This window comes from Acanthochromis polyacanthus, chromosome 3 (assembly GCF_021347895.1).
Source record: "Acanthochromis polyacanthus isolate Apoly-LR-REF ecotype Palm Island chromosome 3, KAUST_Apoly_ChrSc, whole genome shotgun sequence".
NCBI lineage: Eukaryota > Metazoa > Chordata > Actinopteri > Pomacentridae > Acanthochromis > Acanthochromis polyacanthus.
The window spans coordinates 35,981,127-36,006,172 of NC_067115.1; the positions used below are offsets into that span (position 1 = coordinate 35,981,127).

At 41.3% G+C, this 25,046-nt stretch overlaps 1 protein-coding gene across 1 annotated transcript in view; it reads left to right on the forward strand.

Moving 5' to 3' along the window:
• Positions 1–217: 217 nt before the first annotated feature.
• The window catches only part of sorbs2a (sorbin and SH3 domain containing 2a), an 83,302-nt gene continuing 58,473 nt past the window's right edge, over positions 218–25,046 (forward strand). The window contains exon 1 of the mRNA XM_051945212.1: positions 218–649. The gene's annotated coding sequence lies outside the window, so the exon portion shown is untranslated. The remainder of the gene's footprint in view (positions 650–25,046) is intronic.

Below are 25,046 nucleotides of genomic sequence, written 5' to 3' on the forward strand. Positions count from 1 at the left end.
GCAGCTTACAGGGCTTTGTGCCAATGGCCGGATTGCTGAAGACCTGTAAAAAAAAAAAAAAAAAGAAAGAAAGAAAAAGGTGGAGACAGCGTGGTCAGCAGTGTGGCAGTGCTCAAGCTTGTAATGCAATAAATTTAAAAAAGAAAGAAAGAAAGAAAGAAAAGAGCCAGATGGTTCTGCAACAAAAAAAAGGGGCAATCAAATGAACTGACACCAAAGACACATGGGCTGGGATGAGAACCGGAGCAAATGATGCGGCAGGGGATTGTTACAACACCGGCTACAACATGAGGGGATCCGTCCACAGATCAGAAAGGGAAGGAGGCAAACAGAGATGTGAAAGCTGACAGAAATCAGGTAGAGAGCAGATTCTCGCTGGAGGAACAATTTGGCAGTGGGACGAGGGAAACAGTGAGGGGAAACAGCCATCGTGTATGGTGGACTGACTGAGTTGCTGTACATGTTTCACTTTACTGTAGTGGGTGCGTGATCGAATGCACTCATGCAAAAGGGATAACTTGCGGGGGGAGGCAGCGGCTGCATCAGTGGGAGTGTGTGTGCCACATTCTTCATCTCATCGGCTCGGGTAAATCTCCTCCTTCATTTGCAGACTGAATCTCTGGAGTGTTGGAAAGCCTCAAAACTAAAGGTGAGTTTGCGCCTCCCTCACTGCTATACATACTAGAGTGTAACCTGTGTTGTGTAATCATGTGCATTAACTCACACAGAAAACTTCATTATCAATGTGTTCAAATCAGTGAGATTCGAAAGTGACAGTGTGGCCCGTGCACTTCTATTGTCTGATGAGCAACTTGAGCGAGAGAAACACAAACTGGAGCGCAGACTGTTGAAATTAGAGTGGCTGAGGTCTGGATATTTCAAGCAGAGAGGGGATGGATTCATCTTCACATGAGGCTGGTGAAGCAGAAAAACATGAAAAGTGAGCTGAGGAGATTTTTATGTGGAGAAATGTGCAAGAAGCAGAGAAGGGTGATGTACATGCAAGGAGAAGGTGTGGGCAGCAGCAGCAGTGTTGTAACATGTTCTATCTGCCCTCCGCAGAAAAAAAAGACACTGCAGTATATCTCCCCCTCCCCAGTTTGCTGACCAATGATGTTTGGAGGTCAGACTCCCAGCTCGTTTACTGGGACACAAGAACACAGCGCTTATGAAACCTCAGAGGACGGGAGGGGGGCAACCAATTAAAAGGAATGTAGGTGAATTATTTATATCAAGTGAATGCTAGAGAAAATACAGAGCAGAACAGAGCATCAGTGCTGCCCTGCATGATTGTTTTCTGTTAGGGATATGACCACACTCCTCATTAATCTCCATATGATGTGTCAGCCTGCATGGAAATGGTTGTCGTCTTAGATGCAGCAGAGTGACAAATAACTGACAGAGATGGAAGCTGTAACCACTCGTTGTTACTTTAACACACATGACATTAAAAAAAAGCCTTTTGAGAATTGCCTATTGCTAAATTGCTAATGCTTGCCTACAGTTATTTGCAATAATTGACACATTCGCTTTCCTTTTCTTCTCTATCTGGGCATGAACTGACGGTATGTGCTTCTCATCACTGGCTAGTGCTCGCTAAGTGCTGACTCGGGTCTCTCCTCACTATAAGTGGTCCCCCGGGGGAGACAGGACGTCGATACTGAATTGGAATCAGCAGCGTGGATCTACTATACCGTACCGTTAACTCTCTGCAGTGCAGCTCGGAGGGGAAAAATGCAAGGAAAGACAAAGCAGGGTGGAGGACGCATGGCTCCGAATGTGGCAGACATTATCAGGGCTGCAACTTGGTCAGTTAATAGTAGTAAACTGTTTCTTTAATCGACCAGTTGCACACATCAGAATGAAAAATAGAGGTTACATCATAGAGATATGGAACAGTTGTATTGATTGTTTCAGCACTGGGGTGTTTTGCTGTAATGCTGCATTTTATATGTAATATGTCAGGACATAAACAGGAAGTAGAGGCTTGAACTTACATCTACTGATTATTTTTTACCACTTGTAGGTGGAAATCACAGAGTGCTGAAAGTTCTGTGCAATTTGTTCATTTTTTTCCTAAATTGTTCAGACACATCCTCATTCAAATTCACTTAAGTGAGTACAACAATAGGCAGGCATCTTCATTTCACATTCAGTTCAGTACAAAACTAGCCGATACAAGCTCTCTACATAAGTATATTAGCTCAGCAGCCTGTTAGAAATGACTGAGTTTTCAGATTTTGATTCTCGTGGGGATCGTGGCTTCGGAGGTCTTTTAATTTGCTTGAGCTGACAGCAGCTTGATTGGTTGCTTGATCACCACTGCTGAAAGCTGCAGAATCAGTGAGTTCACTTTGAAAATGTGTCAAGACAGTCAGTAACATTCTGCAAACACCAAATTAACATAGTGCCATCTTCTCATCAGTGTGCTTCACTACGAGTTAGACATTCATGGTGAACATAATACTGATTAGAGCATCCATCTATTGTCTATACACCACTAAATCGTCATTAGGGTTGTGGGGGTTTGAGTCTATCCCAGCTGGTTTAGGTTGAAGGTAGGCGACACCTGCGCAGGTCACCAGTCTATCACAGGGCTACACATAGACACAAACAATCACGCTCGCATTCACGTCTACGGACAATTTAGAATTACCGATTAACCTCAGCATGTTTTTAGACTGTGGGAGGAAGCTGGAGAACCTGGAGAAAACCCATGCATGCAGAGGGAGAACATGCAAACTCCATGCAGAAAGATCCCAGGAAGGCGTGGATCTTCCAGCTGCAAGGCCAAAGTGCTAACCACCGTTAACCACCAAGCCAATGTGCAGCCCTGATTAGCGCAGTTTTAGTGAATTATAAAAAATTAATTATAGCATTTTATTGTATTATTTCTCAAACTAAATGCTTTTTGCTCACTTTATCTTAGTGGTACAGTGATTCCAGCTGAGCTGTGTGAGGACATTTTTGTTAACTGAGGCTTTGCCCATGTGCTAAAAGCTGTGAGACAAGTAGTCTTTTCAGAGTGAGATTACACCTTTCTAACGCCAGACCGAGTGCAAAGAAGGCAGGCAGAGCTTTGTGCCAGCAACTTAAGCTTCGGCTACAACAGTCTGGCAGTGGCAGCGACCCAACCTGTCAGTAATAGTTAACAGATGGGACTAAATGCCTTCTTGATTTAAAAAGACGTGAGTGCTGAGATGTAGTAGCTCCATTTAGACACACAAACAGGGCATGCAATTCGAAGACATTAACGCAGGATTTAATTTATTTATTTATCTCATCATCGTTATTTAGAGCTCCTTTTGTGTTTTGGGTCAGATTGACCCATGTTTAAGTAAAAAAAAAAAACAGTTAAAAGTATTTTTTTTGGTTGGAAGCTTCTGCTTTGCTTCATGAGTGTATTGAGCATATAAGATGAAAATGGATCATTTCACATGTTTCTGGTTTAGAAACAGTGTTTAAATACAGTTTACTTTCAATACAAATCCTCATTTGTCTTGATTTAAGTCAGCAGGTCCTTGAACAGGAGAGGTGGCTCATTTTAACTTATCAACGCCATTAAAAAATCAAAATTTAATATAAAATCAATGTCATGTAAAACTATTGTATTTATATGTCGGTCTTTACAATGCACATTTTGAAACAGTTTTAAAATGTATCCAAAATGAAAAATGAGTTAATAATCCTCATTTAACCATGACCTGTGAGAGGTAAAGAACACCACCGCACTAAATGTTGACAGAAATGGTTCGTAATGGAGTGAATAATGAGAGATAAACTATGTTTCTTGGGATTTTTTGTTCCTGACATTTTTGGGATAGTTAAACACGACCAAGGAACATCATTGATTTTCCTGAGAAACTAACATAACAGGAGGGTTAAGGCTTCTTTTACTGAAACAGAAAAAAAGAAGCAAAATGCTCCTTTAAAGAGTCTCTGTTCAGATTAGATGCAGTAATTACACAGTGTGAGGTCCTACTTTCAACTGATAAATAAATAACAACACTCATGACAGTTTTCTTTCATTCGCTCCACTGTAATAAGTTCATCCTCTTTAGCTAAATACACAAATATTTCCCTGGGTCATGTGGTCAGAACTGATTTAGTGATTTAGGTCTCTTTTGATGTTGCGGAGCAGCGCTGTTACCAAAGAAGGAAAAGGGAGATTTGGAGGTCACATTCCTCCTACAACAACGTTTGGACAGAATGTCTTGGCCCTAAGAGACAGAAGGAGAAGAGGCAAAGGACGCTGAAACTCAAAATAAAAAGTATTTTAATAGTTTGATGACGGACTCAATAAGCAAAGCATGGCTTTTTTATTTAAACAGAACCTTCTGCTACTGTTTGGATCCCCATGGAGAGACTCACTAAATTTAGACCTACAGTTTATTCGTTCAGTTTTCTGTTGTTATCGTGTGGTTTGTTCTGTGTTAATCTCCTCCTGTGGCTCCTAATAAATGTCCCTGCTCTCCATTCTGGCAATGCAGGTTTGATAGGATTAATTGAGCCATTACTTAATTACAGGCCCAAAGAAGAAGCTGAAAGTCTATGAAGAGGATTTACAGCTTTGCCCATAAATCAAGGGCAGATTTTTTGGGTTTTTTTCATAAATGCTTTCCAGTAACAGGCTCATTAGCAAGTGCATGAGGGAGAGAGCTGGTGAAGCTGTTGATTCTGCCAACCTCACGTAGTTTCTCTGCTGCTGATGGGACATCACAATAATTATTCTGTGCTATATGAGGAGTGTGAGCAGAGATAAGCAAAAAAAAAAAAACACCTAAAATACACTACCATTCAAACGTTTGGCGTCACTTAGAAATGTCCATATTTTTGAAAGAAAAGCATTTTTTCCCAGTGAAGATAACATTAAATCAACCAGAAAGCAGTCTAGACATTGTTAATGTGCTAAATGACTATTCTAGCTGAAAACAGATGATTTTTAATGGAATATCTCCATAGAGGTACAGAGGAACATTTCCAGCAACCATCACTCCTGTGTTCTAATGCTACATTGTGTTAGCTAATGGTGTTGAAAGGCTCATTGATGATTAGAAAACCCTTGTGCAGTTATGTTAAAAGTGTGACTTTTCATGGAAAACATAAAATTGTCTGGGGGACTCAAACTTTTGAACAAAAGTGTATGTTGTTAAGTAAACAGAGTCAAATTTCATGTTATTGTGTTCAATCAGGATCAGCTGCTCGAAATTGCTTTAAAAAATGCAGTACAGCTGTTAATTTCATCTTTGCATTGATATTTTTCAAACACCTGTATGAAATTTGGCAAACATTAGATGGATCCTTGTTTAAAGAAGACATATTCACATGTCGGTGAAGCTACCTGTCCAAGCTGTCTATCGTAAGCTTATTTCGCACCAAATGCAGCAGGGTCAATATCAGTATAAAGTGCCTTTTGGACTTTGCCATCACCCCAAAAAAAAGTTGCAATTTTCCACCAAAATTCATAATCATTGTATTAAGTAGATGTTATGCTTTCAGAAATGCATATTGGTCAAGCTCCCACACTTTTTATAGATTAACTGCAAGCAGAAAATGTACGTACAAACAGCAAAATATGTCCCCCCTGTCACGGACAATTTCAAAGTAGAATAAATAAATTGGAATTACATAGTGATTATAAAATGTACATTTTCAGAACTCTTTTTGGTCCCTTTCTCAATAATGTATTTTAGTGAACGGAAAAAGTATTTGAATAATACTGAAATTATGGCAAATCTTTTGTTCTTCTATAAAATCTGCAACAGTTGAACTTTATTTTCTAAATAATGTATAACAACAAAGATACTTGTTCAAACTTTCGAGCAATACTATTTGGCCCTCATATGTTTATAAAGAAATCACAGAAAATATTTTTGCTTACTTGTGAAAATAATTTGTTTATTTATATCAAACATGAAATTAACAGGGTGGACAGTGGCATGACAGGGTGGACACATTGTGAACTAAATGGCCTCATAAATGCAATAAATCTAAAGGAAATGCTTTTAAAAATGCCAGATGTCCTTTTCTCATGTACTACTATCAGCTTTTGGCCTAAACTATGCATATGACCTTCCTGTCATGAACCATGTCCACCCTGTCATGGAAGGTTCGCTGACAGGGTGGACAATGACAGGGTGGACATTTTTGGATAACGTTAGCATTTAATGAGCACATGGTGGACTTTTACTTAGTAACATGATTCAGTTAGCAAGCTGACTCTGTTCTGTTTAACAAATATATTTTACATTTCTGAAAGGTTTATATTTCAACTTATATTTAATGATGACAGAGTGGACATGTTAAGCTTGACAACATCCAACTACACGCATTATTTGATGAAAATTACAAAACATAAGTGTAACAACTTACTCTGAAACCAGCCACCATTTCAGCCTCCAGTGAAGAAAGAAATATTGCCAGTAGTGATGCCACTGAAACCATCAGAGGGTTTCTTAAAGGGACAGTTACCTCATAATGACAGGGTGGACAGCAATTTCAGGGACAGGTGTGAAATGTTTAAAATAATTATGAAAAAAACATGTACATGATTAAAAATATTCATTTTATCAAATAATGTCTTGTGGACAGTAAAACCATGTTAAAAAATATTGATTTAGCATAATTTAAACACTTTTTACACACACTGTGGTTAGCAGAGCAGTGTCTGGGACATGCCAAAATCATGTGCATCCAATTAAAGAAAATAGTATAAAATGAAGGAAAAACACTTTAAGAGACTTATTTTTGTACTGATATATGTGTAAATGTTTGTCCACTTCTAATCAGACCCCAGAGTTTCATTATTCTGCAACATTTTTGTGAAAACTGAGTGATTCTGATAAGGACGGCAAATGTACTTTATACTGATATTGACCCAGCAAATGACTGGCTACAACTAAAATTAATACAACATGAAGAAATGTTTTTAAAAAGCACTCAGAGAGCGCAGTACTCCACCAAGGCTGCTCAGTCATTGAATCATTTCTGATGGATAAGTCCCAGTATGTCTGCAGCGGTGGAGATTTTTAGTAGGATCGCAATCATGTGATCATCAGGCAGCTGACATAGCATTCATTTGATGTCATAGTTACAGTGATGCTATCTCGCAGTGATACAGAAATCTTTAGCAAATCAGTGAATCCAGACTGTAAGCTGCATCATTGCCAAATTCTAACGAGAGGGTTCTTGTGTCGTTTCTGACCTTCCTTGAAAATTTCATCTAAATCCATTAGTCGGTTTTGAGTAATGTTGCACACAGACAGAAGGAAGAACAAACATTTTCTGATTGTCACATAACTCCACCGTGTTCCTTGGCGGAGGGATTAAATGGTTAAACAACTCAGCCATGTAAGTTGCTTTATGACTTAAAATTATGCACAATTAAGGGCAAGACCACTTTAAGTGACTGGCAGATGCTGTCATGACACCCAGAAATGCTAGCCATTTGTCATTTCAGTCCACCATGACATGTAAAAAAAATCTTATACTTCTCATGCTAATGAGATAAATAAGTCCGATTGATTGTTACTGAAGCTTCTAGGATTGACCTGGATAGATAAAAATCCACACAAAGTCTACCCATGTTTCTGACGGCACAAGGGTCTAGGGAAGCTCGACAGGGAGGGAGGCGGGCTGAAAGGTTGTCTATCAAATCCCTCTGCAGCAATTGGGTAGGTATACAACCAATCAACGCAACGAATAGGCTGACGTAGTTCCGAGAGCACCGGCGGATTGTGGCTAAGTCCCATTAGCTTCCCAACCAGCGGAGCCAACTGGTATATTAAGGATTTGCCATATCCCGTCGGCATAAGTCCAAATACGTCTTTCTTCTCAATGAAACACTTAAGTGCCGTCCTTTGTTTATCTTTCAAGTTGAATTTTAGCTTCAAATCTTTAAGGGCTGTGGCCAAAGCCGAGTCGAAAGATGACTGTTTATTGTGCACTGGTTGTTTCTGTCAGAATCGTTGCGCCTCTGTCGTCACTTCCTTATGCCCGCCTTCTGACTCTACACTTCATGGTGATTCGTCCGGCCAGTTTTAGGAGAATCCAGCCTCGAGCCTTATGGAGGGTAACTAGACCCACCCTGGCAGAGAATTAAATTCGTTGCCGTGGGTTGTCTAGCGCGGCTAGGCTAGGAGTGATGGTCATTAGGTCCCACTTTGGTCCAGACTGAAATATCCCAATAAATATTGAACAGAGCTATTCATGGTGCCCAGCGGATGAATTAAAAATGACTTCAGTGTCTGCAGGTCACAGTTATCTGCAATAGCAATCATCTACTTGATGGACTGGCAGCCAAATGAAGGGTAATAACATCAGCACATCATTTTTCCAGCCTTAGTTTATTACAAACCTACAGAAACAAACGACATTGCCATTAGCCTTGGCTGTACTTAGTGCTAATTAGCATGTTAGCATCATCATATTAGTTCAGTGACATCAGTATTTGGCTCAAAGCACTACTGTCAGGACAGTTATAGAGAAGATTTAAAAACAACTAACTAAAATGCTCTACAGATTCAGTTTAATGCTGTTCTTGCTGTTCATGTCCATGCTGTTCCCAGTGCAGGTAAATGGCTGCACACTCTTGTTTCAGTTATGTTAAGTATTCATATGCATGTCTATTAATTGTAGTTGATGTGCTGCTACCCCGCCCTGATAGAGGAACACCTAATCTGACTCTTAGAACCTACATCCACATCCACCTCTCTCCTTTTCCTTATCGGGGCATGAAAGGACGGCAGAGCTCCTTATGCAACACGGCTACTGCTTCATGTTTCCCACGTGCATCTTCTGAACACAATCGCTGATAGACAGTCTCTCCGGAACACATTTCTAATATTACTCTACACTTCATGCACCTCGGTAAAGCCAGGCTTGTGCTGTGTGACCACTGAGTGGATTGATAAGTGGTGTTGTGGCTGATGAAATGTTGCATGGCTGGTTGCTGATGCCATGTCTGCCAGTATACCGCCCCCCCCCCATCAGGGCAGCGAGACTCCGCTAACATCAAAAAGACTAAATAAATCAGCATTAAAAATAAGAAAGAAGAGCTGCTGCAAGAAGGAACTCTGAGAAAAGGAAAACAAAGGAAAAATGAAGGGTGATGTGGCAGAGATTTACAGGTGCAACTGGTGGATCTGCCAGCTGGCTCGTCGTATTTCCATTGCTCACACAGTCAGGTGTTTTGTGAGGAAAAAAGCACATATTCTGAGCTCAGAGAAGTGTTTCTGGGTTTTGTAAAAGTGGATTGTACAGAGTTCAGAGAATAGGGATAGTGTCTTATTACTGTTTTTCTTTTTAACTATAACTAACTCATAACTTCCTTATTTTAGAGAAAAATCTCCACTGATTTAAACTAAAAAAAAAACTAAATGCATGTTTGTTGGCTTCTATGTTTGCATCAAAAATCATCAAAAGTAAAGGTACACTGAGAGGAATATTACTGCTGAAGGAGGTAGAGATAGACACAGACTTTCATTTGAAAATACAAAATGCTCAAATACACATTTTAGACATGAACTGCAATTTATCTGCAATTTATCAGAAGCAACAAGAACACGAGACAGAAAATGGTTGAAAGACATCCACATAGCTGTAAAACATTTCCACCACTGAGTATTCAGTAATTTGTGCTGTTCTACAATCTGTGACAAAAGCAATACTTTAATAGTGAACAAAATGAATAATAATGTGAGGTTGTTACCCAATAAGAAATCAGTGATGCAGTCATTAACATAGGAGATAATAAACCATGTGGTATGCATCATAAAACAGCTAACAATTTAAAAGTTTCCTGTAAAAAACTAGTTATATGAATACAATATATATGTCAGGGTAGAGACTGCGATTTGGTAGAATTGGAGTTTCTACCAGTAGAGATTGCGACTAGAGTCTCTACCAGTAGAGTTTGCGATTGTAATCTCTACCAGTAGAGATGGAACTTTAAATCTGACCCCTGCCCTGACCCCTGACCCTAACCTTAACTAACCCTGACCTTTAAATCTGACCCCTGCCCTGACCCCTGACCCTAACCTTAAAAGTCTAACCTTAGCCCTGACAAATCTCTACTGGTAGGATTGGAGTTTCTACTGGTAGAGATTGCGATCGCAATCTCTACCAGTAGAAACTCCAATTCTACCAAATCGCAGTCTCTACCCTGACATATATGTTCCAATAATGTTTGACTATACAAATGACAAAAAAAATATGTTATCACTTTTCTTGATAACATCTATATGAATGATCCGTCAATGCAGGTAAATGGATGCAAACCATGGTGTGGTATTGGTAAATGTTCTCATAAACCACATTAGGATTTGGTGATTTTCTGTCCATCATCTATCATTGAGGATTGAAATGCTTGATTTTGGGCTAAATTCAAACTGTTAAACCCATGAACTCAAAAACTCCGTGGCAGGTTAATATACAATCACCAAAATTACACCAAGAGCTGGAAACTGTAAAAACAGAGAATCATCAGAGTTTCCACTTCAGAATGTTTGTCGATGAACAAAGTGTGGTTCCATTGGAAAAATGAACTAAATCTAAGCTTAAAATCACAATATTTTAACAAAATTACCTTATTCTGTATGACTCATGCAATAATTTGGTCAAACTACATTGTTTTCATTAACCAGATGCATGAAAAAACTAGAATTCTGTGCTTGTTGGCAAAACTGTAAACCCATTCATCACTCCCGCACGACAGTCATGTAAAAAATAATGATTAAAAAAATGTAAAAAGTAAAAATTTTAGTTTTCAGCTAAACTAGGCTAAACAGCAGACAGTGTTTATAAAGAGCAGATAGGACAAAAGCATGAAAACAAATGAGTAAAATATCCTTAGTATGTACAGCCATCTTTTCTTTTCCAGCATTGATAACACCTTTAGGTTCCTGGAAAAATATTATGTTGATTCCATTTCTTTTTCAAGTTTTTATAAGATGAATAATCAAAGACATTCCATTTATTAAATAATTTATAGCATTGCAAATGTGCCGCACTGCACAAAAATACTTCTGAGTTCTCTCAACTTCTATCCTTGGTTGGGCTGTTTACTTAAAGGTGTATGACTCATAACTACAGTTGAAAATGAGCCCCCAGTGAGTGAAAATGAGACAGGAGCAAAATCGCCCAGAAATTGCTTGGATTTCGAAGGGTTCAATCAAATTTGGTCACTAAACTGTTCAATCATTTTCCATTGTTACTTTGAATCATATTCTGTCATTGGATTGGATGGAATTTTATGTTGTTCTGCAACCCTCCAGTAGAGGGCAGTCATTCAGGCCTATAGTTCATCCATCTATCCATTTAAACACCTCCTTTTATCTGAACAGAGTTTGAAGAAGAAAGTCTGAGTTAAATTGCATTTTGATGCAGCCCTGTGCTTGGTTAGTTGTGCCAGATCATTCTGTGACGGAGTACAAAGGTCTGACTGCACTTTATTATGACTCTGGTGTGTTTGTATTTCTTTAAACCACTTACAGTTGTCTTTGGCGGGGCTAAAAGCAGAATGTGGCATTGTTGTTTACTTAAAACAGTGACAGAGGAATTACGTTGATGCAACATTTGCACTGTGATTAAAAGCAGGGCTGCTGCGTTGCATGACCCAATACTTTGGCAAAACTTGAAATTTTTGAGCATGTAGTTTACTGCCCGGAGGTTGTTGTTGTTATTTCCCATAGTGAAGGGGTAGATAGCGTAAGAACATGCAAAATGCATAGCCAACCATGAGTATAAATCTGCAATCTGCATCCAATGATTGCAGATTTAAGACTACTGCTTGGCTTAATCCAATATGAAAAAATTGTTTTCAGAGTAGTGCATACTTGAAAAAGCAAGGTTAAATGTTGAGGAAATTCGAGTATATATCCCTAATATAACCTTGGAATATTCCAAAACATGCGCACTCTGATTTGCAGTCAAATGCTCGGTTGCTTTATTTACAAAGCATCATAAGTTACTGCACCACAAACCCATTTTAAAAAGAATTCTATTATTATGTAGGAGTCCTGAAGGCTGAAGACAATAGTTGTTTGTGTGTTTTAGAGATTATGCACTGTGCCCCTGTGTAGTTACGCTCGCCAGGAAATTACAAGAGGGCAAGAAATAGGGAGAAATCAGCACTTAGCCTAAAAGCACCCTTGTGGTCTGCTGTTGTAATTACAGTGTTTGTTCATTTGTACAGCTGAAGCCTCTGTTGGTGCTCCGTGGCTGCTGACTCCTCATTTGGAGGGAGAAAAAACAGCTTGTTGATGACTTTGTCTGCATTTTGGTGCTGGAAAGGCAGCGTATGGAGTTTGTTTGGCCTTTGCCTGTTCTAGCTTGTTTGTGAGAGTGGAATCATGAGGCAGTACAATCAAAACAATGAAATGAAATAGCCTAAAAAGCTTTTGCCACTATAAGTTTACACATACACAGTCATTTTATCCTCTGTTTTTACAGAGAATATTGATTTGTGGAGTTCTAAAGACTGCGCAAGCACTTCAGGCAGACCAAAAATAGAGCTGACCAGGGGCATTAACACCAATTCTGTTGATTATTAAACCAGATAAGTCAGCAAATTTATTTCTAAGTGCTATTACAATATTGAAAATATGAGCAGGACAAATATCACAGAAGATTAATTAGGGTCCGAGCACCACTTCATGGTGCTCGGTATTTACACCTTTGGACCTGTTATTAGGGTCCACGGGTCCCCCTCCCTGCATTCTTCTTGAAACCCCAGTTGTTGTTTTTTTGATAGATGGGAAATCGGCCTTTTTGGTGCCCTAAACATGCATGAAAACGCATGAAAATCGCCACACACACCAGGACCAGCGAAAAATTGATATTTTAGGGTAATGGCACGCGTGCGTGCCAAAATGGCTCAACAGCACCCCCCCAGAAAACTAAGAAAATTCAGCCCCCGGACACCGTTTGACCTAGACTTCTGAAATTCGGTACACTTATGTAACTCGTCAAGATGCCTCATGGACTATTAACGATAATCCAACAGGAAGTCGGCCATTTTGAATTATGTGTCATGTTTTGGACAATTTTGTGTCATTTTTGGACACTTTTCAAAATCTATAAACTCAAACAGCGTAACCCCCTATAGAGCTGAAATTTGGCCTGTATGTACTCAAGTCATGGGTGATCAAAAGTTATCAAAATGCTCCGCAAAAGTCTGAGGTCGTGGATATGGCGACCCACAGAATGCGGCCATTTTGAAGTATGATTCATATTTTGTCATTTTTGGACATTTTCAAAAATTTTAACTCAGACAGCATATCCCTTAGAGAGCTGAAATTTGGTCAGGATGTACACCATTCATGGGTGATCAAAAGCTATCAAAATGGTCCACAACAGTCTGATGGTGTGGTCATGGCGACCAGCAGAATGTGGCCATTTTAAATATGATTCATATTTTGGACAAAGTTGTCATTTTTGGACATTTTCAAAAGCTATAAACTCAAACAGCGTAACCCAGACAGAGCTGAAATTTGGCCTGCATGTACTCCAGTCATGGGTGATCAAAAGTTATCAAAATGCTCCGCAAAAGTCTGAGGGCGTGGAAATGGGGACCCACGGAATGCGGCCATTTTGAAATATGATTTATATTTTGTCATCTCCACTGGTCCACTGAGACAGCACCGCCCCCACTCCGGTGTCCAAAGCATCCACCTCCGCGATGAATTCCTGACTGGAATCCGGCTGGATGAGGATAGGGGCGGTGGTGAAGAGGGCCTTTAGCTCCTGGAAAGCGGTCTTTGCCTCCAGGGTCCAACGGAACCGCTTGGACGTGGAGGTGAGGGCCGTCAGGGGGGTTGCAATCCGGCTGTAGTCCTTGATGAATCGGTGGTAGAAATTGGCGAACCCCAGGAACCGCTGGAGCTGCCTGCGATCCTTGGGTTCCGGCCAATCTTCCACCGCCGTGACTTTAGCAGGGTCCATCCTGACCTCTCTTGCAGCGATGATGTAGCCCAGGGAGCTGCCTGCGATCCTCGGGTTCCGGCCAAACGTCCACCGCCGTGACTTTAGCAGGGTCCATCCTTACCTCTCCCGCAACCATGATGTAGCCCAGGAAGGACACCGTCAGCACATGGAACTCGCACTTTTCTACTTTCATGAACAGGCGGTTCTGAAGGAGGCGTTCCAATACCTGGCAAACATGCCGACGGTGTTCCTCCTCACTGAGGGAGAAGATCAGGATGTCATCCAGGTATACGAAGATGAATCAGTTTAGGAAGTCCCGGAGGATGTCGTTGACCAGATGCTGGAAGACGGCGGGAGCATTGGTTAGGCCAAAGGGCATCACCAGATACTCGTAGTGTCCGAGTTGGGTGTTAAACACCGTCTTCCATTCATCACCTTTCCTGATCCGGACCAGGTGGTATGCATTCCGAAGGTCGAGTATGGTGAATACGGTGGCTCCATGGAGGGGGGTGAAAGCTGAGTTGATTAGGGGGAGTGGGTATTTGTTTCTGACCGTGATTTTATTCATGCCTCTGTAATTGATGCAGGGGCGGAGACCACCGTCTCACTTCCCGACAAAGATAAACCTGGCTCCGATGGGGGATGTGGACGGGCGGATCAGACCAGCAGCCAGGGAGTCCCGAATGTATTCTTCCATGGCAGTATATTCAGGTTTGGACAGGTTATATAGTTTTCCACTAGGTAATGCGGCGTCTTTCTGGATTTCTATGAGGCAATCGTAGGGACGGTGTGGGGGAAGAGACAGGGCCCAGTCTTTATTGAACACTGGAGCTAAGTCATGGTATTCAGAGGGGACGTTGGTTAGGTCTATGGGTTTGGACTGGGCCCAGGGATCGGATTACCGGGGGTCGGGGCGGAGCAGAGACAGGTCTCATGGCAGCCACTGGACCAGGTTAGGATCTTTCCCTGGCTCCAGTCGATGTGTGGGTTATGGAGCTGGAGCCAGGGGAAGCCAAGAACAAGGGGTGTGTGGAGATTTGGGAGAATGCAGAAGGTAAGTTGTTCCTTATGGCTACCTTACAGGAGGACGGTGATGGGGATGGTTCGGAGGCAGACCCAGGCCAGCAGCCGTCCATTCAGGGCACGAGCAGAGAACGGGTGGGGAAGTGGCTCCGTGGGGATGCGGAGTTGGCGGACCAGGACTTCGTCGATGAAATTGCCCTCGGCTCCTGAATCCACCAGAGCCGAGAGTGGAAGCTGCTGGTCCTCCCAGGTCAAGGTGGTGGCCACTCGCAGTTGCAACTTGGAGGAGGAGATGGTAGTTTGGCTCACGAGAACTCCCTCGGTTACTGGTGAGCCCCGGCTTTTGGCTGTTTAGCCGGACATTTGGCCATGTGGTGGCCCACCTCTCCACAATAGAGGCAGGCATTCCTCCTACGGTGTTGGGCCTTTTCCTCTTCGGAGAGGTGGGCCCGGCCCAGCTGCATTGGTTCCTCCTCAGATAGGGCTGGGGAAAGCACAGAGGATGCAGGATGGGGAGGAAGGGATGGACGGGCCAAGATACTGGGTCTGGGGCTGGTGCTTTGTGGGCAGGAGCATGATGGTGTTAGGAAGTGGGGCTGGGAGGGCTGGAGGACCTGGAACCCCTTCTCCCGGCGACGTTCCCAGATCCAATTATTGAGGCGGATGGTGATGTCGATCAGGGTGTTAAGGTTGGAGGGTTCGTCCCATGGGGCAAGCTCGTCCTTGAGCCTCTCACTGAGGTCCCGCTGGAACGCCTCCCGCAGGGCGGCGTCGTTCCATCCGCACTCTGCCGCCAGGGTCCAAAACTCCACCGTATATTCCGGTGGTGGTGGAGGAATAGCGGGAGGGGGTGCGGCGGTGATCTGGGCAAGAGCAGAGGAAATCTGATTCATTTGATTGGTGAGAGCATTAAATTGGGTGCAGATTTCTTGGTTGGAGGTGGTGAGCTCCTTTAGTGCCTGACTGTTCTGTCCAAGCAGTGTTCCTTGGCTGGCTACAGCCTGGAGAATCTTGGGAGGGGTCGAGGAGCGTTCTGCCCCCCACTGTGTGCTCTCCGGGTTCATGTTTTTGGCCAGATCGTACTGTTAGGGCTGAGAGGAGGGACCCCGGGCAGAGAGCACACGGAGGAGGCAGAAGCTGATACAGAATGGTAGTTTTAATGAACAGAACTGAAGCTAGGTGGCGGGGGGAAAGAAGTGGTGGAGAGGGGAGTCTGGAGGACGAACTGAGGTGGTGTGGGGAAAATGGGGAAGGAGCGGCGGGGACCAGGGCCCAGAGGCAGGGCAGACGGCTGGAGAGGAGTGGAGAGGTGGCGGAGTGCGGGCAGGAGGCTTCGGTTCCACGGAGAGTGGTTCTGCAGGGGCGTTCCAGGGGGCCAGAGAGCTCGGCAGGGAGGCACGATGGGTGAGCGGGTTCTTGGGGGGAAGGAAGGTAGCATGGCTGGAGAGAGCTGGACAGATAGATATTTAATAATTAAGATATTTTAAGATAACAATTGCGTTTAAATTCAGGTTTAAGTTAATATTAAACTTACGTTTACATCAGAATTACATTATTATCTGAACTGAGTATTTTAAGGTGAGGCTGACGTAAAAGAAAATTGATTATGTGATAAAGACAGCAAAACCAGTATTGGTGTAAGTGTGTGTTTGTGTGTGTTTTTGTGTGTGTTTTTGCGTGTTATCTGAGTCTCCTCGTAGGTCTCCTCCTTGATCTGCTCCTTGGTCTCCTCCTTGGTCTCCTCTTCTGTTTCTTTGTGAATCACCTCCAGGTCTGGGCTGTTCCTCCTCTTCTTCCTCCTTGGTCCGTCATCATGTATGGCGGCTTTCCTCTTTTGGCTCTTCTTCCTCACATCTCTTACAGATGTGTTGCTATTTGGTAAATCATAGCAGCGGCTCTCTATTTATAAGGAAAACCCAGAGGAATGTGAGCTTGGTCAATAAGTTCTCCAACTTAAATAAACACGCAGCTACTTTTCTGATATAGAACCTCGATCATCTGGTTACTAAATGCCCCTTTAGCATTTAGTTCTGAGTGAACAAATATGACCAACACTGACAAAGTTGACTCATTCAGAAACTTATTTCTTTTCTATGGCGTCAAATTTGGGTCAAAAGTCGCGTGCACACAACACTCTCTCTCTCGCGCGAAACACTTACCCCACGCGAGCGGAAAAAAGTCTCCACGGGCGCAAAAAACACTCTGCGTGCACGTGGCAATGTCTCCGCGTGCGAGGAGCCTCTTACGCGCGTGGAGACATTGCTACTCGTCCCTGTATGGTGCCATAATTGTCCGTGGAGCTCTGATTTACGCGCGCGGGGAGAAGACTTTTGACCCTTTGTGGGCGGATACCTGTGCTCACCACAACCTCCCTATGATTGGCTGTCTTTTGACCCAAATTTGATGCCATACTAAATACATTCTCAGTCGCAGCATTGCCTGGTGGAAATGCTTGGGGTCGCCGACCAGCAAGGATGCGAGGACCCGTCCAAAGCTGGTTGCAGCTTTAATTTACTCTTATATATAAATATTAAAAACCAAGTAGGCAGTGGTTACCTTTAAAATGGACTGATGGTGATGCATTAGTTGAATAGTGAGACTTTCTGTTTTAGACTGTTGCTGGAACATTACATTTCTAATCATTTCAAACCATGCAACTTGATATGTAAGCATGATGATATCTGCAGGAAACTTGTAATTTCAATTCTATTTCTGTTTAAGCGATGCAACTTCAAGTATTTTTGCTGTAATAGGGACTGAATTGCATTTGGATATGCAGACAAATGATGATGTCAGCTTGAATGAGCTAAAATTCAGTCTTATCTTCTCTGTTCGTCTTTGTACTCGACAGTGTCATCCTCTGTTATCCCTCAACGTCTCTCATTCACCATTTCTGTCTGTTCTGTCATGTCAGCGTTTCCTCAACATCTGTCACAATGCCGCAGAACCAGCTATTCATACAAACTGAAGAGTTATGAGTGACACTTGACATTTTCACTGGGCAGTGTGCACTGTTGTTGATTGATAGGACACAGCGGCAGGACAGAGGCCAGAGTTTTGGGGTTGAGGTAAATTGCACCATGTTGGATGAATAATGGATGGTTGGCAGAATTTAGACTTCTCTATTCCGTTAGTGTGAGGTGGAAACTGATCCTGAGCCAGCTAAAACAAACATGGAAAGCAGCCATCTTAATTAAAATATGCATCCGAATGACTGCAGTGAACGAGGGCGAAACGAATGAAAGTAAACGGAAATGAAAACACAAGCAAACTTACAACAATAAACAGGAAGTCTATTCAGAAACTAGGACTGGGACTGCGTTATTTATGATTAATTAACTACAGAAAAAAATGACGTGTTAAAAAAAAAATAACGCATTTAAACGCACCTTTCTCAGTTCCCTCATTTCTGGCACATTGATAACGCTAAACATTCCTGTCCAGTAGGTGGTTGTGGTAATGAACCTAAAATCTGTTTGCCAACCATAAGGAAGATACAGAGGAATTACTGGAGAAGTGTCGGACCAACATGGCGGATCAGTCGCAAATTTTCTGTTATATTACAAAAGCTCTTCAGCAAAAAGTATTGAAAGCATTTGTGGCAAGAAATAACCTGCAGAATCTGTCCTTGTTTTAGGTCAGCGACGGCTAATTTAGAAGTCTTACCCGTGCCACATTTGCATAAATGAAACTACTTTTTGCAAATGAGGTCCAGGGCGACGCACCATACGTTAGCTACGACGATCCTGGTACCAGCAAATGGTGTAGCCATCCCACAATAGACCACTTTTCAAGACACTGAAAGTGCCTGAGTGTATAAAAAGTCTTAAAATGTTGAATATAATCCGTATTGTTACACTTTGAGTTTGCGGTATTCTGTAAATGTAGTAAACAGATGAAAAATGCAGATAAATATCAATGAAACAAATATTTTTGCTGTTTAAGTTCACGTATATGTCTATTCATTAATTCAGTCATCAACCAACATTTATTTGAATTGAGAAATTTCACTTATTGTGTCAAATACTGATATCTGACAAAAATGTGACTAATCGCAATTAATTCATTACAAAGCCTCTAATTTATTTGATTATTTTTTTAAATTGTGCCCCACCACTATCAGAAATGCATGAACTTTCTGCTTGCGACCAAACAGAGAGACGATGTGGGCTTTATCGTCTCACTGATTCACTTCGGCATTTCACCTGGTCGGCTCTCAGACATCAAAGCGGGTCTGGAAGTGGGAGTAGCATGATGTCACCGCCAGACAATGCCCCGGTGTACTCGTATGCCATCCACACGTTCAGCGCCAATGTGCTACTTTAACATTGGCCAGATGAGCGGACCTCGGTATCAGCTGTTCCAAATGCGGATCTCTTTGGAGAGCAACAGTGGAAAGATGTGACAGAGCACCACTGCTCAGATAAAAGAGTTATTTTCTCACAAGATCCATGTGCCAGCCTGCGGTGCTTTATTATGGGCTCTTCTAAAAGGAGCTGTGGTGGTATATGTTGATGTGGCTGAATAAAGTTAGTGGCAGTATTTCACTGTAATGTAGGTCAAGCGTAGATAGAGATGTTTCTTGTGAACTGCAGTGTCATGGTTTCTTGACCACGGCCAGCTTCAGTATCTTGTATCCAAGGCCAGCTTTTGGATTGCACTCACATCAACACTTGACTCTGCTAAATGAGTGATGCACAATGGTGACCGCGTCTACTATAAATGCTTAACACCCATTCTTGACTCTCAGAGGGGGCTTGGGAAAGATTCCTGTGACCATATGTAGCTGCACAGTCCAGCCTGGTTTATTTTTTTCCACAATGTGCATGTATAAGGTCGTAAGCTCTGCCTCTAGTACGTCTACACCTGTATCACCGTATGGATCTGTGCATACCAGACATAATGTATTGCATCACGGTGCCCGGCCCTGTCAGAATGCACGGCTGCTAGTATGTCTGCAGATAACATGCCACCTAAAAAAAGGCGCCCTCTTGACAACAGTAAGATTCAGTAAGGACTGACTATACTGCGCATAAGAGCTGGTGATAAAAGAGCAAACGCATGCACACATACTTGCACGCTTGCAAAAACATGCGCATACACACACACACACACACACACACACACACACTCATAGATGTGGTCCTGCTGACACCCCGCAAAGGTCAGCTATCAATAACGCTCTGAATTTGTACACCTTTGAAGTTGACAGAAGAAAGTGCGCTATATATGTGGGTTAACAACAAAACCACACTGGAGCTTTATTAGGGGTTTTGTTGTGATTCTAACTTATTATTTATAGGTAAGATGGCATGTTAATTATCTGCAGTGAGAAGCTGTGGAGGCTACATGCTGTGTGTTAACAGCATGGCAATAATACAGGTTAAATAGGTATTTGGGACAATTCAAGGTATCCAGTAGGTCACACATGTCACATACAGGAGAAACAGTTTACAAAAGCGTGTGTAACTGGCATGCAAATTGAGCAAGAAATAGCAATAAGGTGTCTAAAAATGCTGGTATTTGCAGAAATGTGCACATATTGTTTGCAAAAAGGTGCCAGTTGGTGGTATTTAAAATAAAAATAGAGTATTATAAGCTTAAATTTAGATGATTAGATAGTTTATTCATTTTGTTGTTGTTGTCGTTGTTGTTATTAATCTAACTTATTATTTATATATAAGATGGTATGTTAATTACCATGAGAAGCTCTAACATCTTCCAGCATTAAACAGTAAAACACAGTCAATAATATAGTGTGCATTTATTATATTTGTGGAGGCTACATGCTGTGTGTTAACAGCATGACAATAATACAGGTTAAATAGATACTTGGGAAAATTCAAGGTATCCAGTAGGTCACACATGTCACATACAAGAGGATCAGTGTGCAAAGGAGCATGCAACTGGTGTGCAAACTGTGCAAGAAATAGCATTGAGGTGCCTAAAAATGCTGATATTTGCAGAAATGTGCAAATACTGTTTGCAATAAGGTGCAAATTGGTGTTACAAGTATTACAAGCATAAATTTAGATTATTAAATTGTTTATTTATTTTTGTCGTTGTTGTTAATCTATCTTATTATTCATATGTAAGATGGCATGGTAATTATCTCCATTAAAAAGCGTCTTGCAGCATTAAACAGCAAAACGCAGTCAATAATATACACTGTACTGACTCAACTGACTGGAATTTTTATGTGAAGCATCATTCTGAGCCAAGATGTACTTTTGATCGAAACATAAAACTGGGTAATCTACAGATTAAAAGCACTGCATCAATTTTTATTTACTGGCTTCATTGGTTACTCATAAATCACTGCTTCAGTGATTGCATTTGCCAGATAAAACATGAGTAAGTTCGTGAAGAAGCACTTGTTCAAGCTTTGCGTGTGATTCCTTATCAACTCACTAGACCATCTCCAACAGCCCTCTAAAGGTTTTAAGTATTTATGAGAAATAGGCTCCGATTGCTTTCACTTCAGAGGATATTACACACTGCAGACAGACAGACAGACAGACAGACAGACAGACAGACAGACAGACAGACAGACAGACAGACAGACAGACAGACAGACGAGTAAAGGTCATGTTATGATGGTCACAGGATACTTTACACTGACTAAAAAGGACTGGATCCAGTCTGTGAATAATTTAATAGGCTGCTGTGTGAGAGAGACACACAGGAGGAGAATTCCCCAGTCAAGCAATCAAAAATCAAGACACGGTTCAGCTGCTTTGCTTAATGAAGATGGAGTTAAAACAAATACAGTTTTATTACAGGGAGATACTCCAAGAGACAAACTCATAATTCAGCTTCTGGCATTTGCCCAGCAAGGGCAGCAGCCCTCAGAGCAAAATAATGTCAGTTTTAATTTGAAAAATAGTGTGTAAAAACTAACACCGTGTCAGCGCTGATTTAACACCTATCACGGTTGAACACCTCCAGATCATTACAGGATTTTGCTGTCACCAAATCATGTCAGCGAGTGAAAAGATGACACCTCTGGTGTTAACACTGAAACACCTTGCTGTGTAGATGCACCACGGTGATTAATGGTTGATAGAAACAAGCTGTTTAGCCTTACCACACTGTCCACTGCAAGAATCTGTAATCTCTAAAAATCACACCAGGGGACGAATAACAAAGCAATTCACATTTTAAAGCAACTCAATGTCTCCAGTTAATATTTATTCTGTTAGATCACACTTTTCTTTACTGTGGATAATGAAACTGTGTAGATTGATGACATTTGAGCAAATTTATTGTTGGTGTGAAGTAACCAAGTACTTTTACTCAAGTGTTGTACGATTTACAGTTTTGAGATACTTGGACTTCACTTGAGTAGTATGTTATGCTACTTTATATTTTCACTCCACCACATTTCAGAAGAAAATACTGCAGCTACTTTCTACTTCACTGAGTTTAATTGGCAGCTTAAGTTAGTTTTAATATGTAGAATTGACATTAACTGATAATAGAGTAAGCTTTTAAAGTACAGCACAAAGTTAAATATTATTCTAAAGCTCTCCAACCTTTCCTTGTATGAAAATCAGTGTCGTTTACGTTTAGGATGTCTGTAAGTTAAATGATTTCCCTCTAAACTTCTCACATAGTTTCATTTGAATAAATATTCCAATGATCCAATCCAATAGTCATGTGGTAACCTCTCAGAATTATGTGATGCATCTGTAAATAAAACAAAGTTTTCCCACAGCTGCAACAGTAAAATGCTACTTAGATAGAAATAATTCAGTATTAATACCATAATTATGTCAGATATAACAGCTAAATCAGCCAGAGACACCTTTACTTTGACACTTTACCTACATTTTGCTGCAAAAACTTTTATTGAAATAGGATTTTTCATGCAGTTCTTGGTATTTTGATTTCAGGAAAGCATCTGAATACTTCTGCCAGCACTTGCTTGAAGCTGCTTTTCTAATTCTTTACAGGAATTTCCTCCCAAGTGCTCAAAACACTCCCTTCTTCTGTGTATCTCTGTGACTGCATACAAGAGAGGAAGTGACACAGTGGGAGGCAATATGATGAGCAACAGTTGGCTGCTATCTGTCTGGCTGCACCAATAAACAGCCTCTCAGACAGGCTCAAATATACACACTTAATGAGTGATCGTAGCCTTTTGACTTGATTGATGGTCAGTGAGGAGGAAAGCGTGGCTCTGTTAGCATGAGCACCTGCCAGTTTAGAGTTACTGCTCACATATGTTTGAGCAACAGAGGTGATGAACACTTTAACTACACTTTGCTGCGAAAAGTTTGATCTTTTGTGCAGGACTTGATACTTCAAGTAAAGCACCTGAATACTTCTTCCATTGCTTGCTTCCAGTTCTTTACTAGAATGTCTACCCTGGTGCTCAAAACGCTCCCCTCTACAGGAAGGTCCAGCTGTAACCTAATTGTCATTTATTAATAGCTAAACATTCCCCTCGGAATAGGTTGATGACAACATGATATGCTACCAGGGAAACAGACACAGATGCGAATTCTTCAAGAGCTCTAACTTATTTCTAGCAAGACTCTGAATCACTGCCTAACTTTAGGCTGAGGGCCTAAGCCTGCCTGCCTGTATTATTCGCTAATAACATCAAATAGTGGCACAGAAGAGGAAAAGCCTATTTCACAAACTGAAAGAATAAAAAACTGAATACAAATCAGGCTTCTTACTGCAATAACTAAGAAGAAAAGCACACAGAGAGAGCAGTATTCCACCAAGGCTGCTCAGTCGTATGATTTCCGACAGCTGAAATCTTGAAAAAACATTTGTGGCAGAAACTACGACACTATAGAATGTGGTCATTTAACATAGCACAAACAAAATGACCTTGCACTGAGCACAGGTGTGTGTTATGCATGTGTACGATATGTACAGATGCCAAATCTCGTGACCTAAATATGTAGCGGGCAGTGGGAAGTGACGGGACTCAGAAACCCCTCCATAATTTAATCAATTGTTTTTGTATCATTTCCGACGGATAAGTCCCAATAAGTCCGCAGTGATGGATTTGTAGTAGGATCGCAATCATGTGGTCATCAGCAGGCAGCTGACGTAGTGTTCACTTGTTGTCATAGTTACAGTGACGCTGTACCACTGTCATCTCGCAATGATACAGAAATCTTTTAAAAATCCGTGGATCCAGACTCTAAGCTGCATCACTGCCAGAATCTAATTATTTGATCCTTGTGCCATTTCTGACCTTCCCTGGAAATTTCATCCAAATCTGTTAGTCCATGTCTGAGCAATGTTGCCCACAGACCGAATAACAGACAGACAGACAAACGTGCGCTGATTGTCACATAACTCCACCACACTCCTTAGCAGAGTAACAATCACCTCTTATTCTACCCATTATCACAGTAGCATACTGGTGCCTATGTATTTCATGGTTACTATTAGTAGTTACAGAAAAACTGAATGAAGTACATAACTTTGTTTGAAGGGGAAGTTACTTTCATGATTTGTGCTGTATGGTTTCAGAAAAAATGCTCTAAGGTTGCTTTGCTTTACTGAAAACACTAACATGTATGCAGAGAGTGTTTTAAACATGACTGCTGCATACAAATCATTTAGAAAAAGCTCTTTGGCCAGTACATCTTTAGTGTCATGTCTTATTTAATCCTTGCAAGCCAATACTATTTTCGTCTTTTAGTCCTGTGAGTTTTATTTTACCCTTGTCAGTGTCTGTAAAAACAAACACAAGTTTATCACAGCTCCAGAAAATGTTTTTTTTTTCAAAATTGCCTCATAAAGGAAGTATTCTAAGTACAAAGCCAGAATAGAATTCGCAAATGCACTCACACTTCAGATTATGATTTTAGTCAAATGTTTGCTTGTACATTATGATAGATGCAGCATTTAACACAGTTGTCATGATTTCTGTTTATTGTAAACAAAAAGACACACAACCAGCGACACATCTTTGCTGCAGTAGTATCCAGTTAATCACACGTCCAAATGGGCACATCTGAAAGTACAGCTGTCTGCTATTCCCTGTAGAAATTGATTACACCATTCAAAAAGGTAATATTTCTGTCTGTAATCTTAATTTACATCTAAAAACACTGTCAACACATAACATA